General features: G+C 40.5%; 1 protein-coding gene across 7 annotated transcripts in view; it reads left to right on the top strand.

Moving 5' to 3' along the window:
* Positions 1-573: 573 nt before the first annotated feature.
* The window catches only part of MSANTD3 (Myb/SANT DNA binding domain containing 3), a 265,161-nt gene continuing 254,136 nt past the window's right edge, over positions 574-11,598 (top strand). For 6 of the 7 annotated variants that reach the window (XM_078687701.1, XM_078687700.1, XM_078687695.1 and 3 more), the window contains exon 1: positions 574-941. The gene's annotated coding sequence lies outside the window, so the exon portion shown is untranslated. The remainder of the gene's footprint in view (positions 942-11,598) is intronic. The other variant, XM_078687699.1, reaches the window with a different exon arrangement.

Below are 11,598 nucleotides of genomic sequence, written 5' to 3'. Positions count from 1 at the left end.
ACAAATGAAGATGTAGATAAAACGCCTCTCGGAGATTATCTGAGCTTGTATATTCAGAAATCCATGAATGCAAAATGCTAATTTTGAACTGAAATAAAATACTTTCAAACGAAGTGCCATTTACGAACACATCCTGGACTCACTATTTAACAAATCGTCCTAACTGTGTTGCCATTCTGTCAAAGATGCTGCATGTTTTTCAGCGAGCGTTCCCCAAATGATGTCAAATGTGGAGGAGCCGAGGAGGTACACCTTGTTTTAAAAGTCTTGAAAAAAAGTATCCGCTCATTAAGTGCACACCACGCTGTTCAATAAGATACACGAGATAAAAAAAAAATGGTCAATAGTAGGTGCGGTGGACTAGACATATCGGTGAAATCAAACCTATTATTGTTTCCCAAAGAGTTGGGAAAGATAAGCGGTCCTAGAGCGGCAGGCGGAGGGCGTGGATTCAGAGACAAGCGCCAACAGGACAGGACGCCGGTGATTGGAGGCATCCCGGGTTACCTCCGTCAGGTTCATCCCGCCTTCCTCTGGGCTGTGGGCGTTATTCTCGGCACCGGAAATCTGCGCGCAGGAGGGAAGCGAGAGTCCGGGCCAGGGTTTGCAGGCAGCGCTGCTCGGTGGGGCGGGGGAGCTGGGCTGCTGGGCTCGGCCTCCAACGGGTGCAGGCAGAAAGGAGCGGCGCCAGGCTGGAGAGGTCCTGATGGTGGAGACGCCGCCGGGCTGCGGCGCAGCCGCGGGGCCGCTCCTTTGTTGTGCCGGAGTGCGGTGGTGAACCCCTCCGAGGCCCTCGCGAGGAGCGCAGATGACACCTGCTCCGGTGGCTCCAGACCAGGCTTGAGGCGCCCACAGGCCCTGCGAAGCCGGCATTCCTCATCACTTCCCCTCACCCGCTAGTCTTTGCGTCGGAGCCCCCCGCGGTCTGCTCTGCAAATCTGGTAGGAAGAATCTGCTCTTTGTGATGTTGCACGCGCCTGATTTGTGATGGGATCCTGGAGTAGGGGTGAGAATCTGGAGGGAGGTCTTACAGCGCACAGAAGGAGACCTACTCCCCCTCTCTGGCCTCTGTTAGAAAGGGGAGAGAGTAGAATGGGCACCCTCCGCTTTGAGTTTACAGAACAAGGGATTTTGGCATCACCGACATGGTGATGGATACGTATGTAAAGAAGTGCCTCCCAGTATGCACTGAGCTACCCAGAAGTCCTGTATCAGTTGACCCCTCCCCGGGGTCACCCTCCTATCACAGGTTTTACTTGATAAATCTGAGGTTTCATTCAGTACCTAGTTTAGAACCTCGTTCAAGATGCTTTTCCTCGCCTGTGGTCCTTCCTTCTTTTAGCGAATCAGCAGAGTACCGCATGTTTTTAAATTATATTCGCAGAGTCTTGTGAAGGGTCATACGCTCAGGACCACTGGAACTATGTGGCGGCCAGGGAGGACCAAATTATGCGCCAGAGTTAATTATAATGTACGCATGAAAAAGTAAATTATGTGACGTTATGCAGCACGATTAGCGAAAGTATTACTTCGTTATGATATTTGTTTTATGTAGCTTTAACACATTATGGTCAAAGGTGTCGGCATCTCATTAGTACCTGTTTAAAATCCTAACACATCCGCAAGTAACTGAAACAAAAACGGCCAACATTTCAGAAAGACCTTTACTGCACAGCAAAATGTACTGTTGCGTTTTTAGTAACGTTTGATTCTTTTGAGCTAGAAACGGAACTTTTTTTATTATCTAGATTATACAGCAGGTGATGGATTATGTGGCATAAAAGCAGCAAAACTATAATTATGTGGATAATGCTGCACCCACAGAATGATACAGTTCCAGTGACCCTGCTGAAAGTTCATGAAAACGGTTCGTACTGATTGCAGGTGGAGAACTAGACATTGCTCAAAGGGATTGCATGGGAATAACAAGTGAAAACCACAATATGCATCGTTCACTGAGCAGTGTTGATAAAAGCTTTTCTTGATACATTATAGTAGGTAGCTCTCAGTGTTGTTGTTTACAGCGCCTAGAAACAGCATAGGTGCGTTATTTAGAGCAGTATTATCAAATCAAGTCTTATTTGGATGAATTTAAAAGCATAACATTGAATATAATCCAAAATCCTTAAAAGACGCAAAACAATCAATCTCTCTGTAGTCACCACAATCTCACAATAGCTTTTAAAAAGCGAACAACATTAAAAATCACATTCATCTGACAGTAATTGTAGTAACATGAGAGCGGGTCGAACTTGTGAGAATTTCCGGGCCTTCAATGAAGGAACAAAAACAACTTTCCTGGACTCCTCATAAAACTTACAAAGCATTATCAAATGCATAGTATCTTGCGGAGACTCTTGGTCGCTGTCGGGATGAGGGCCCGTGCCAGTAAGACCAATATCCACAGGAGTGAAGATAGTGCCCCTCCACTCACGTAGGGTACAGTCGCCTCAAACCATCAAGGCAGAATAAAGGTAGGCTAATTGTAGTAAATGAGTCCACGATGAAGAAAGGTTCTAAGACCAGATTTATTCACAAGGAAGAACAACTTAACATCCACAGCGGAGAGCAGGAATAAACAACCGTTCTCAGTAACTCCTCTTCCAACTCACCCACATTCCACCATGACCACATAACATTCTATATGACCCAAGTATAGAATACCACACACCTCCCCTCTTTTAAAAAAAACAAATTAAAAAAACCATTCAAAAACGAACAATCTTTAAATTTCACAGGTGTATGCTTTACAAGTAAACTTTTCAGTGCTAAAACAGAGTCCTGATCAAAGTCAGTGGAAACATTGTCAGAAATGTCATCATGAACAGTATTCTCCTGAACATTACCCTCACATTGAGAACCAAGATTATCAAAAACTTCATGAGTGCCAGAAAAGCCAGTCATTGTCCACGACTAGCTGATTCTCTGTAGAATCAAAACTAGAGTACTGATGAATAGGTGTATTAATATCTGATTTGCATACTGAAATATGCCTAAAATTCCAATTTTTTTTCACCCTCAACCCTTACAGCCTTACTAAAAACTTCTGTAACCTTTACAGGACTGGACCATTTGGATGCTCCCTTATTAATTTGTCCACCATACTTCACTCTCACCAAATCTCCCACACTCAATTTTGAAGTATTAGTTTTTCTTTTAGGATTCTGTAACATCTTCTCTTGATACCTACTCACACGATCCCTAACGCCCTTCAAATCCAATTCCAAATCATAACCATTCTTCCCTTTTAACCACCAAGGCATTAGTTTAGAACCCGGCTTCCTACAACGCAACATCTCAAAAGGAGACAAACCTGTCACAGAATTGGGAGACAAGCGATAGGTTAAAAGAGTAGGTTGCAAAGCCTTCCATTTCAAACCACTACATATAGCCAATTGACACGATTCCTTAATGACTCTATTGAAACGTTCAACTTGACCGTTGGCTTGTGGAAAATAATTTGATACTCTTTTTTTGCACAATACCACAGCTAGAAAGAAAAGATGTAAAGTCATTACTGATAAATTGTGGTCCGTAATCAGAAATGATTTCCTCTGGTAAACCTTCCCTACAAAAAACCTCATTTAAAAACTCCACAATAATTTCAGAAGTAACCTTTTCAACAATCTTCAATTCGGGCCACTTCGAAAAATAGTCAATTAAAACCAATGCAAACATATCTTTACCCGCTTGATAATTGAATGGTCCAATGATGTCAATGCCCAATTTTCTCCACGGACCCTGAGAAAACTCAACAGGAGTAACTCCCACAGAAATAGGTTTCACAGATTTATCACTCATTGCACAAGGAGTACAACTTCTAACCCATCTGTCCACCATACAATCCATACTAGGCCACCAATAAAACTCTCTAAATCTTCTTTTAGTTGTCGACATACCCATATGACCTTTATGGGCTAATTTGCAAATGGATTCTCTAATATTTTTGGGAGGGATAATTTTGTCAGCCCTTAGCAACATGCCATGATTTTCCATCAACTCGTCTTTCACTTTAAAATATGAAGCCAATGCACCACACAATTTCCTTTCTTCAGGCCAACCTTTGTTCAAAAAAATTCTTACCTCCTTAAGAACCTCATCTTGCTGCATAACTTTCATCCAGACAGCTTCAGAAATGGACTTAGATTGATCATTCCCAGTAATTAGATTCACATCACTCATGGTATAGGCAACATCACATTCCATTCCAGTACTATTACCAATGGGAAATCGTGACATGCAATCCGCATGAACATTTAAACGTCCTGGAACATAAACCACTTCACACCGATATTCTTGCAGCTTCGCAGCAAGCCTCGCTAACCGAGCAGTGAGCATCCTACCACCGCCTGCAGACAACATACTCCCAAGTGGTTTATGATCAGTTCTTAATGAAAATTTCGTACCCCAAAGAAATTGGCGAAAATGTTGAGTCGCCCAAGTGCATGCAAGTAACTCCTTTTCTATAGTAGAATAATTGAATGCTGGTTCACGTAATGTTCTAGACGCATACGATACAACATATTCTCCATCCCTGTCCTTTTGCATTAAAACGGCTCCTAAACCCACATTACTTGCATCCACACAAACTATGCATTCTTTACCCACAGAGAATGGTTTTAAGAAAGGAGCATCCACAATTCTACTTTTGAGAACATCAAAAGATTCTTGTTGATACTTGCCCCACAATTTTTTTACCTGTTTCTTCAACAAGGATCGCAAAGGATACATGATTGTGGAATAATTCTGAACAAATTTACCATAGAATTCTGTGAGCCCTAAAAAAGACAGCAACTGTTCTTTTGAAGTCGGGGTGGGAGCCATGGCGATACTCTGAACATGGTTAATTTAAGGCTTAATTCCGTCCTTTGAAATTTCATGACCCAGATACTCTACTTTAGATTGTCTAAACTTGCATTTAGAGAACTTTAACGTAAGACCTTTCATTTGAACATTACTTAACACAGAATATAAATTACTGTCATGTTCATCAAAATTTTACCCAAATATCAGAATATCGTCTTGAAACGCTATGGCCCCTTTATAATTCTTGAGTAAATCTTTCATCAGCCTTTGAAAAACAGATGCAGCACTAGCAAGTCCAAAAGGCATTCTCAAATATTGAAACATGCCTTCCGGAAAAACAAATGCAGTCAACTTCCTAGACTCTTCATGCAATTCCACCTGATGATAGGCGCTGGCCAGATCAATAGTTGAGAATACAGTAGCATCTGATAAGGTGGAAATCAGTTCATGAATATTTGGTAGGGGATGTTTATCAACCCATATTTCTTTATTCAAACTGCGGAGATCCACACATAAACGAAGATCTCCTGAGCTTTTAAGTGATAAAACAATGGGAGAACCCCAAGGGGACGATTCAATAGGTTCAATAATCTACTAAATCATCCAATATTTCTTTGAGTTTACCCCTATAAGCTAATGGAACATTCCTAACTCTGTGTCTGACTGGGATTGCCTCATCATTAAGAATAATTCTATGCTGGAAATCTGAATATTTTCCTAATGTGTCCCTAAAAACATCAGGATAATTTCTCTTAATGTTATTTACAAACACCGGGTCCTCCCTAACCTTTCCTGAATCAAGAATATTCATTACAACTGACTTATTCTCATCAGTACCCACCACACACACTGGTGGAGTGGCATTAGGATCAAGCTTGATGCCTAATCTCGCTGATGTGGCCACCCAAGAATAGCTACCCCTTTAGTGGCTACGTACACTTTCCCTTTGGTAATACTATCTTTGAATTGTATGTTAGCCCAAAAAAAACCTTCCAAGTCTATTGTATGTCCTGAGTAGCCCCCAGGTTGAATGTCCGGGATTAACAATTCTCTTTTCCCCCATAAGTTATTAAACAACTTCATGTCAATAATGGTATACCATGAACAAGAGTCTACCATTAATCAAACTGGTTTGTTGTCAATTAAGGTGGAACATGAGGGAAATTTTTTATGCTCAACCTCGTCCACAGACAAAATACAATTTAAACTGTGAAGTACTTCATCTTTTTCCTGAGAAATATAATTAACTTTTTGAACAGAACGACAGACATTGCCAAAATGCCCCTTTTTTTTTTTTACATTTGACACACTTTGTCCCAAGCAGGACACCCTCTATAATTGCCAACATGGTTAAAACTACCACATCTGTAACAAGTAATGGTGTTTCTCTTGCATAAGTTCCTGTTATCTGCAATTTTCTTATCACTATCTCTATTAAATGAACTTTTAGTATAGGTGTTGGAATTAGTTTGATTCTTGACTAAAGAAACGTCAGGTTCGGTGTTCTGTGGCTTAGGTACTTGACCTCTGATCTCAGACACAAATAGTTCTGACTGTTCAATTCCTTTGGCAATATTAATAACAGCACTGAGTGATTCCGTGCCTAACCAAAGTCTCTTGAATTTTCTTGCTCTTAGTCCTCATCATAATCTGACCTCTAAGAATTTGTTCGTAAGAAATGGTTTCAAACGCACACGAACAAGCTAGAGAGCGCAAAGCAGAAACATAATCCTCAATTGATTCATCTCGTTTCTGGATACGAGAATAAAATTTGAACCTTTCCATAACTGTATTTATTTTCCTTCCAAAGCGAATTTTCATTTGTTTAGTGGCTTTTTCAAAGACATCCATGTCTCCAGCGTCGTCAATAGGCGGTAAATTGTCTAATTCCTTGATGCCTGCACCTCCCAAGCAATGTCTTAACAAAGCCAATTTCCTCTTGGCAAAACATCCATCTTTTTCAAGAACGTCCACATAGGCAACAAACATTGGGAACCATAAACCCCATTCAATGTTGGGATCACCAGCAGTTTGTAAAAAATCTGGAGGAGCAGCAATAGTTGACATATTTCGTAGTAAATAGAATATTTGTCTTTCACTTTAAAACAAAATACTCAAATGGATAACAAAACAAAAAGAGAGAGAAAATATCTTGCTCATAAAGTTTTCTCAGTTTAATAACAAGTCAATAAGTCACCGATCTCTCCAAAACAAATACTACTGCATATAATTTCTCTTTACATGTAGCCGATGTTAAGTTCAACACCTCCGTGTAAAGATGCAGCCGATATTAAATTGAAGATGGCGGCACGTAAATGACGTCAGCACGTCACGTAAGGTGAAAGGTGAATCCCACAATGCTATGCGGGAGTAACGGCGTCGTACAGAGAAGGTTCCACTTGCAGAGGCGTCACATGAACAAAGTTCTGAACAGAGCTCGCTCCGCGTTTTGAAAAATGCAGAGTGCAAACGGCGTTCAGATTAACTGTAGGCTCTTGCGGTGCAACAAAGTAAGTAAACACTTTAAAAATTAGCCATCTCGACCATGCAGTAACGTAGAAATGGCGGAATAAAATTAAAATGACAAATCTCAAACCATCAGCGCTGAGAATAGGTAAGCGCTAGGTTAAAAGAGATTTTCCGACAAAGAGAAAAAAAAATAATTGCCATAGAAATATGTTACCAGGGAGTCGAAGAATGTAAGTGCAAATCCTTATTCGGTTGCGAAATTCAATTAAATTTCCTTCCAGGGAAACAAATGAACGCTGATTTTACCAGAAAAACGAGTGAACCCTGTCCTCCATAAATAAATCCAGGATCCCACCTTCGTCGCCAAGAAATGTGTAGTAAATGAGTCTACGATGAAGAAAGGTTCTAAGACCCGATTTATTCACAAGGAAGAACAACTTAACATCCACAGCGGAGAGCAGGAATAAACAACCGTTCTCCTCAGTAACTCCTCTTCCAACTCACCCACATTCCACCATGACCACATAACATTCTATAATGACCTAAGTATAGAATACCACACTAATACCCCAAGGAAGTGAAGAGACCTGGATGGACCACCAAGACTCGAATAAGCAGGAGATGGCGACAGGGTTAATCAGAGTCTTCAGATATTCCTGTAATAAAAAACATACACACATACAGCAGGGAGGTTACTGTGAGGCAACTTATACGGTGTTATTAATGAGCAACATCATATTTTATAGACTAGTACCATATGCTTTTCCGTTCTCACTTTAGGAGATAGTTTCAGGATAACATCAGGTCTCGAAGAGAAAACTAAAATAATGTCCTTTCCCAGGACACAACCTGTGCAGATAGGGGAAGAACTTGGTTGGAGGTGAATAACCACCTCGTATCCACAAAGTCCAAAGTAAAATGTGAACAACCTAACTAACTATCTATGTAGTTCTTGTAAGTGAGAAATTTTACAAAATGACGAAAATGAACAGCAGCAACTCAGGAGTAGTCGTCTGCCCGACTGGCAGAAAGTGCACTTCCTCGAGAGGCGGAATGGGCTACCAGCGCTCCTTGCGCTTGAACAATAAAGTTTTTTGTAAAAAATATTTTCTACAGCAGCGCGACCTTGCGCTCGTAAGGATAGCGGGGAGAGTTGTAAAGAAATGTCGCAGGGGCTGACAAGCAGCTAAATACAAAAAAAGGTGTTGTACGCAACCTCGTACATAGGGGTAAATGGAATCGGGCTGATTGAACAAATTGTCCATAGAACAGTAAAAAAAAATGATGGCAGGTTTCAGCGCGACCTCGCGCTCGCAGCAGCAGAGAAGAGAGGGAGCGTAATGGAAGGTTCCAGCGCGACCTCACGCTCACAGCAGCAGAGAAGAGGGAGCGTAATGGCAGGTTCCAGCGCGACCTCGCGCTCACAGCAGCAGAGAAGGGAGAGAGTGTAATGACAGGTTCCAGCGCGACCGTGCGTTATCAGCAGCAGAGAGAACACAATGGCGGACCAAACAGCACACCGGGAGTTAGGCTGTCTCGCAACCGGGATTCAACAGGAACTCGCAGGCAGAAAGAGGGTGGTCCTAGCAAAAAAGCCAAGCACCTGAAAACTGGAGCAGCCAGCTTATATGCTGTAAATGTCACCTGACCTCAAAACAGTGCAGCATGGGAAAGCTTATAAGTTATTATCCAACACAGTGCATTATGGGATGGGTAGTCCTTGGGTATCAGGGAAGGACAATGTACAGGAAGCCTTGCGGTTAACAGTCGCAGCCGCAAGGACCCACTGAGCTTGGCTTATTCCATCCTCTGGAGAAAGCTGGCAGCAAATGCAATAATTTAAATCTAAATCTAGTGAGCAAAATGTGCTCGGTAATATTTATTGCGATTGGTAGGGTACATTGACTGAGTCGTGTGCAACAAACCATACCCCGACTGTTTTAAAAAAAAAAAAAAAAATAATTATTGAGCGTTCATGCAAATGACAGAACTACAGAGTTGTCAAGTAACGTGCATATTGCGAAACAGCTCAATGTTCAGGTTATTTTGTCAATAATCGATGTAGAGAGGAAACCTACAGCATTCCGCATCGGGAGTAAATACCACATGAAATGCAAAGTGCTAAACATTTAGAGGTAAACATAACTCATCAGTCTTTTACAAAGCTACAGAATTGTCAAATAAAGTGCATAGTGCAAACAACTCCGAATATTCAAGTTACTCTGTCAATAATCAATGGACTACAGCATTACATATCAATAAGATACTTTATAATGTGCAGAGTGCTAAACATTTAGCAGTAAATATCTCATCAATCTTTCACATCTCTCTATTACAGAGAGTAGATACCATATGAAGTGCAAAGTGCTAAACATTTAGGTATAACCATAACCTAACAATTTTTTTCTCCCCCATTGCCCTGTTGCAAAGAAGGTACAAGGGAGTCATAAAATACAATTATAAATCAGAATTAAATTAAAGTGCAGAGTGCACAGTGCTAGATACAGAACATTAGGCATGGAAATAGTTCGATGTTCTTTCAATAGTTCAACATTAAAGGATATATAAAGTGCCTATAATCGTAAGGTAAGGTAAGAGTAGGTTAACGAGAAGGTCTTGCAGACTGGACTTAGCTATTCAAATTGCCGCTTCGTCTTCTCTTTATTGATAATTTAAATTCAAAGATAAAAACAGATTTCCATACCTATAACCCTAGTAAACTTCAGCGTTTCTCGTACTTTTTTATTATGCCTAATCTTAGTGCATATTTGTTTTCCCAGTTCTTTGATTTTACTTAGTTTCGCTCTCCATGCCTGAAAAGAGGGTACCATATCGGAACACCTGCATTGTAGAATTAAAAATCTTGCTACCAATGCTGCAATGTATAAGCATTCATCTTGTAAAGTAATATCGGGAGAACACCCCAAAACTGCAATTGATGCATCAATAGAAATGGATGGGTCTAGGGTGGGTCTAAGATAAAGTTCAGTCCTTCAGAGACCACTAATTTTTGGACACTCCCAGATAATATGTGACCAGGTGCCACCATCCTCTTTTGTGCAGCGGAAACATCTGTCCTCTATTTGTGGGTATATGTGTATGAAGAAAAGAAGGAATCCTATAGATCAGCCACTTTGAGTAGAATTGCATACGCTTAAAGTTTGCTCCTCTAAGTGTTGATGCATTAAGGGTGTTGATTCTGTTACAGGTTGATTTTGAAACCTGCATCCCTGCCCTTTTCCGCCATCTTTTACTGATATTATCATATGGCACGAGAGGTTTGTTTTCATTAAAGATTTTCACGCAGGCGCTAATCCTCCGTTAGGTCGGGTAATCAAAGGCCTCACTGATATTTGCTCTAGCCGAAGTGTTTTTTATATCAAACTTTTCCAGCAAGGGTTTTATTCTAATAAATTACCAATTTAATATTGTTTTAGAGTGCAAGAGCCCCATTTTAATCTCTGTCCATTGCTTTCAAGAATTACCTATAATCCCGAATTTGTACATACCTATTTTCTTCCCATTTTTTTAATAATACTAGTCTCTAAAAAATATCTTTCCTCCGTTAATCTCCGTTAAAAAAAAAAAATGGGACAGCCTAGTTGAGCTATTAAATCTCGGAATACTAAAAAATGCTGAAAACTGACATTTTTGCTTCAGGACCCATTAGAGAGTCTTATATCAGACTTTCTTAGGGTACTTAGTTATTCTTGTAGGGTCAATAATATTATATTCCTTTAAGATCTTTTTCATAAAGAAATTGTCTGCTTTCTGAGGATACAAAAAGAAAAATTAGAACTGTGATGTGCAAAAGTCGCCTGGTAGTAATTCCTAATATTTGGATGAGACAGCCCTCCCTCTGCATCAGGGTGACTTAAAATGCAAAGTGGCAGTTGCGGTATCTTATTCGACCATAAAAAAGAGGAAAACATGCTGCCTATCTCTTTAAAAAAAGCTGCTTGTAGTGCACATGGAGTGGCACTAAAAAGAAAATTAAATAGTGGGAGGATGGACATACGAATTAGTGCCACACGACCTAATAAAGTGGGAGCTGAATCCATCGTGCTAGTAGGTGTTTCAATTTTTTCAGCAACGGGGTATAGTTTAAATGAAATAGATCTTCTACTTTCTCCATCACAAAGATCTCTAAGTATCTCTTTGGACGAGTGTTGTATATCGGCCTGAATTCTGGCAATACAAAATCTATCAAACAGTTGCCCAATAGGATCTCTGTTTTGAACTTGTTTATTTTATAACCACCTATTGCTTGGAAATCTGAGAACATTCTCATGATTTCCGCCTGGATGTCTGTTTTTGAGTTTA

The sequence above is a fragment of the Lissotriton helveticus genome, chromosome 4_1 (assembly GCF_964261635.1).
Source record: "Lissotriton helveticus chromosome 4_1, aLisHel1.1, whole genome shotgun sequence".
NCBI classification, from domain to species: domain Eukaryota; kingdom Metazoa; phylum Chordata; class Amphibia; order Caudata; family Salamandridae; genus Lissotriton; species Lissotriton helveticus.
Note: the sequence above shows the minus strand (reverse complement) of the source record. Positions and strands in the feature narration are given on the sequence as shown.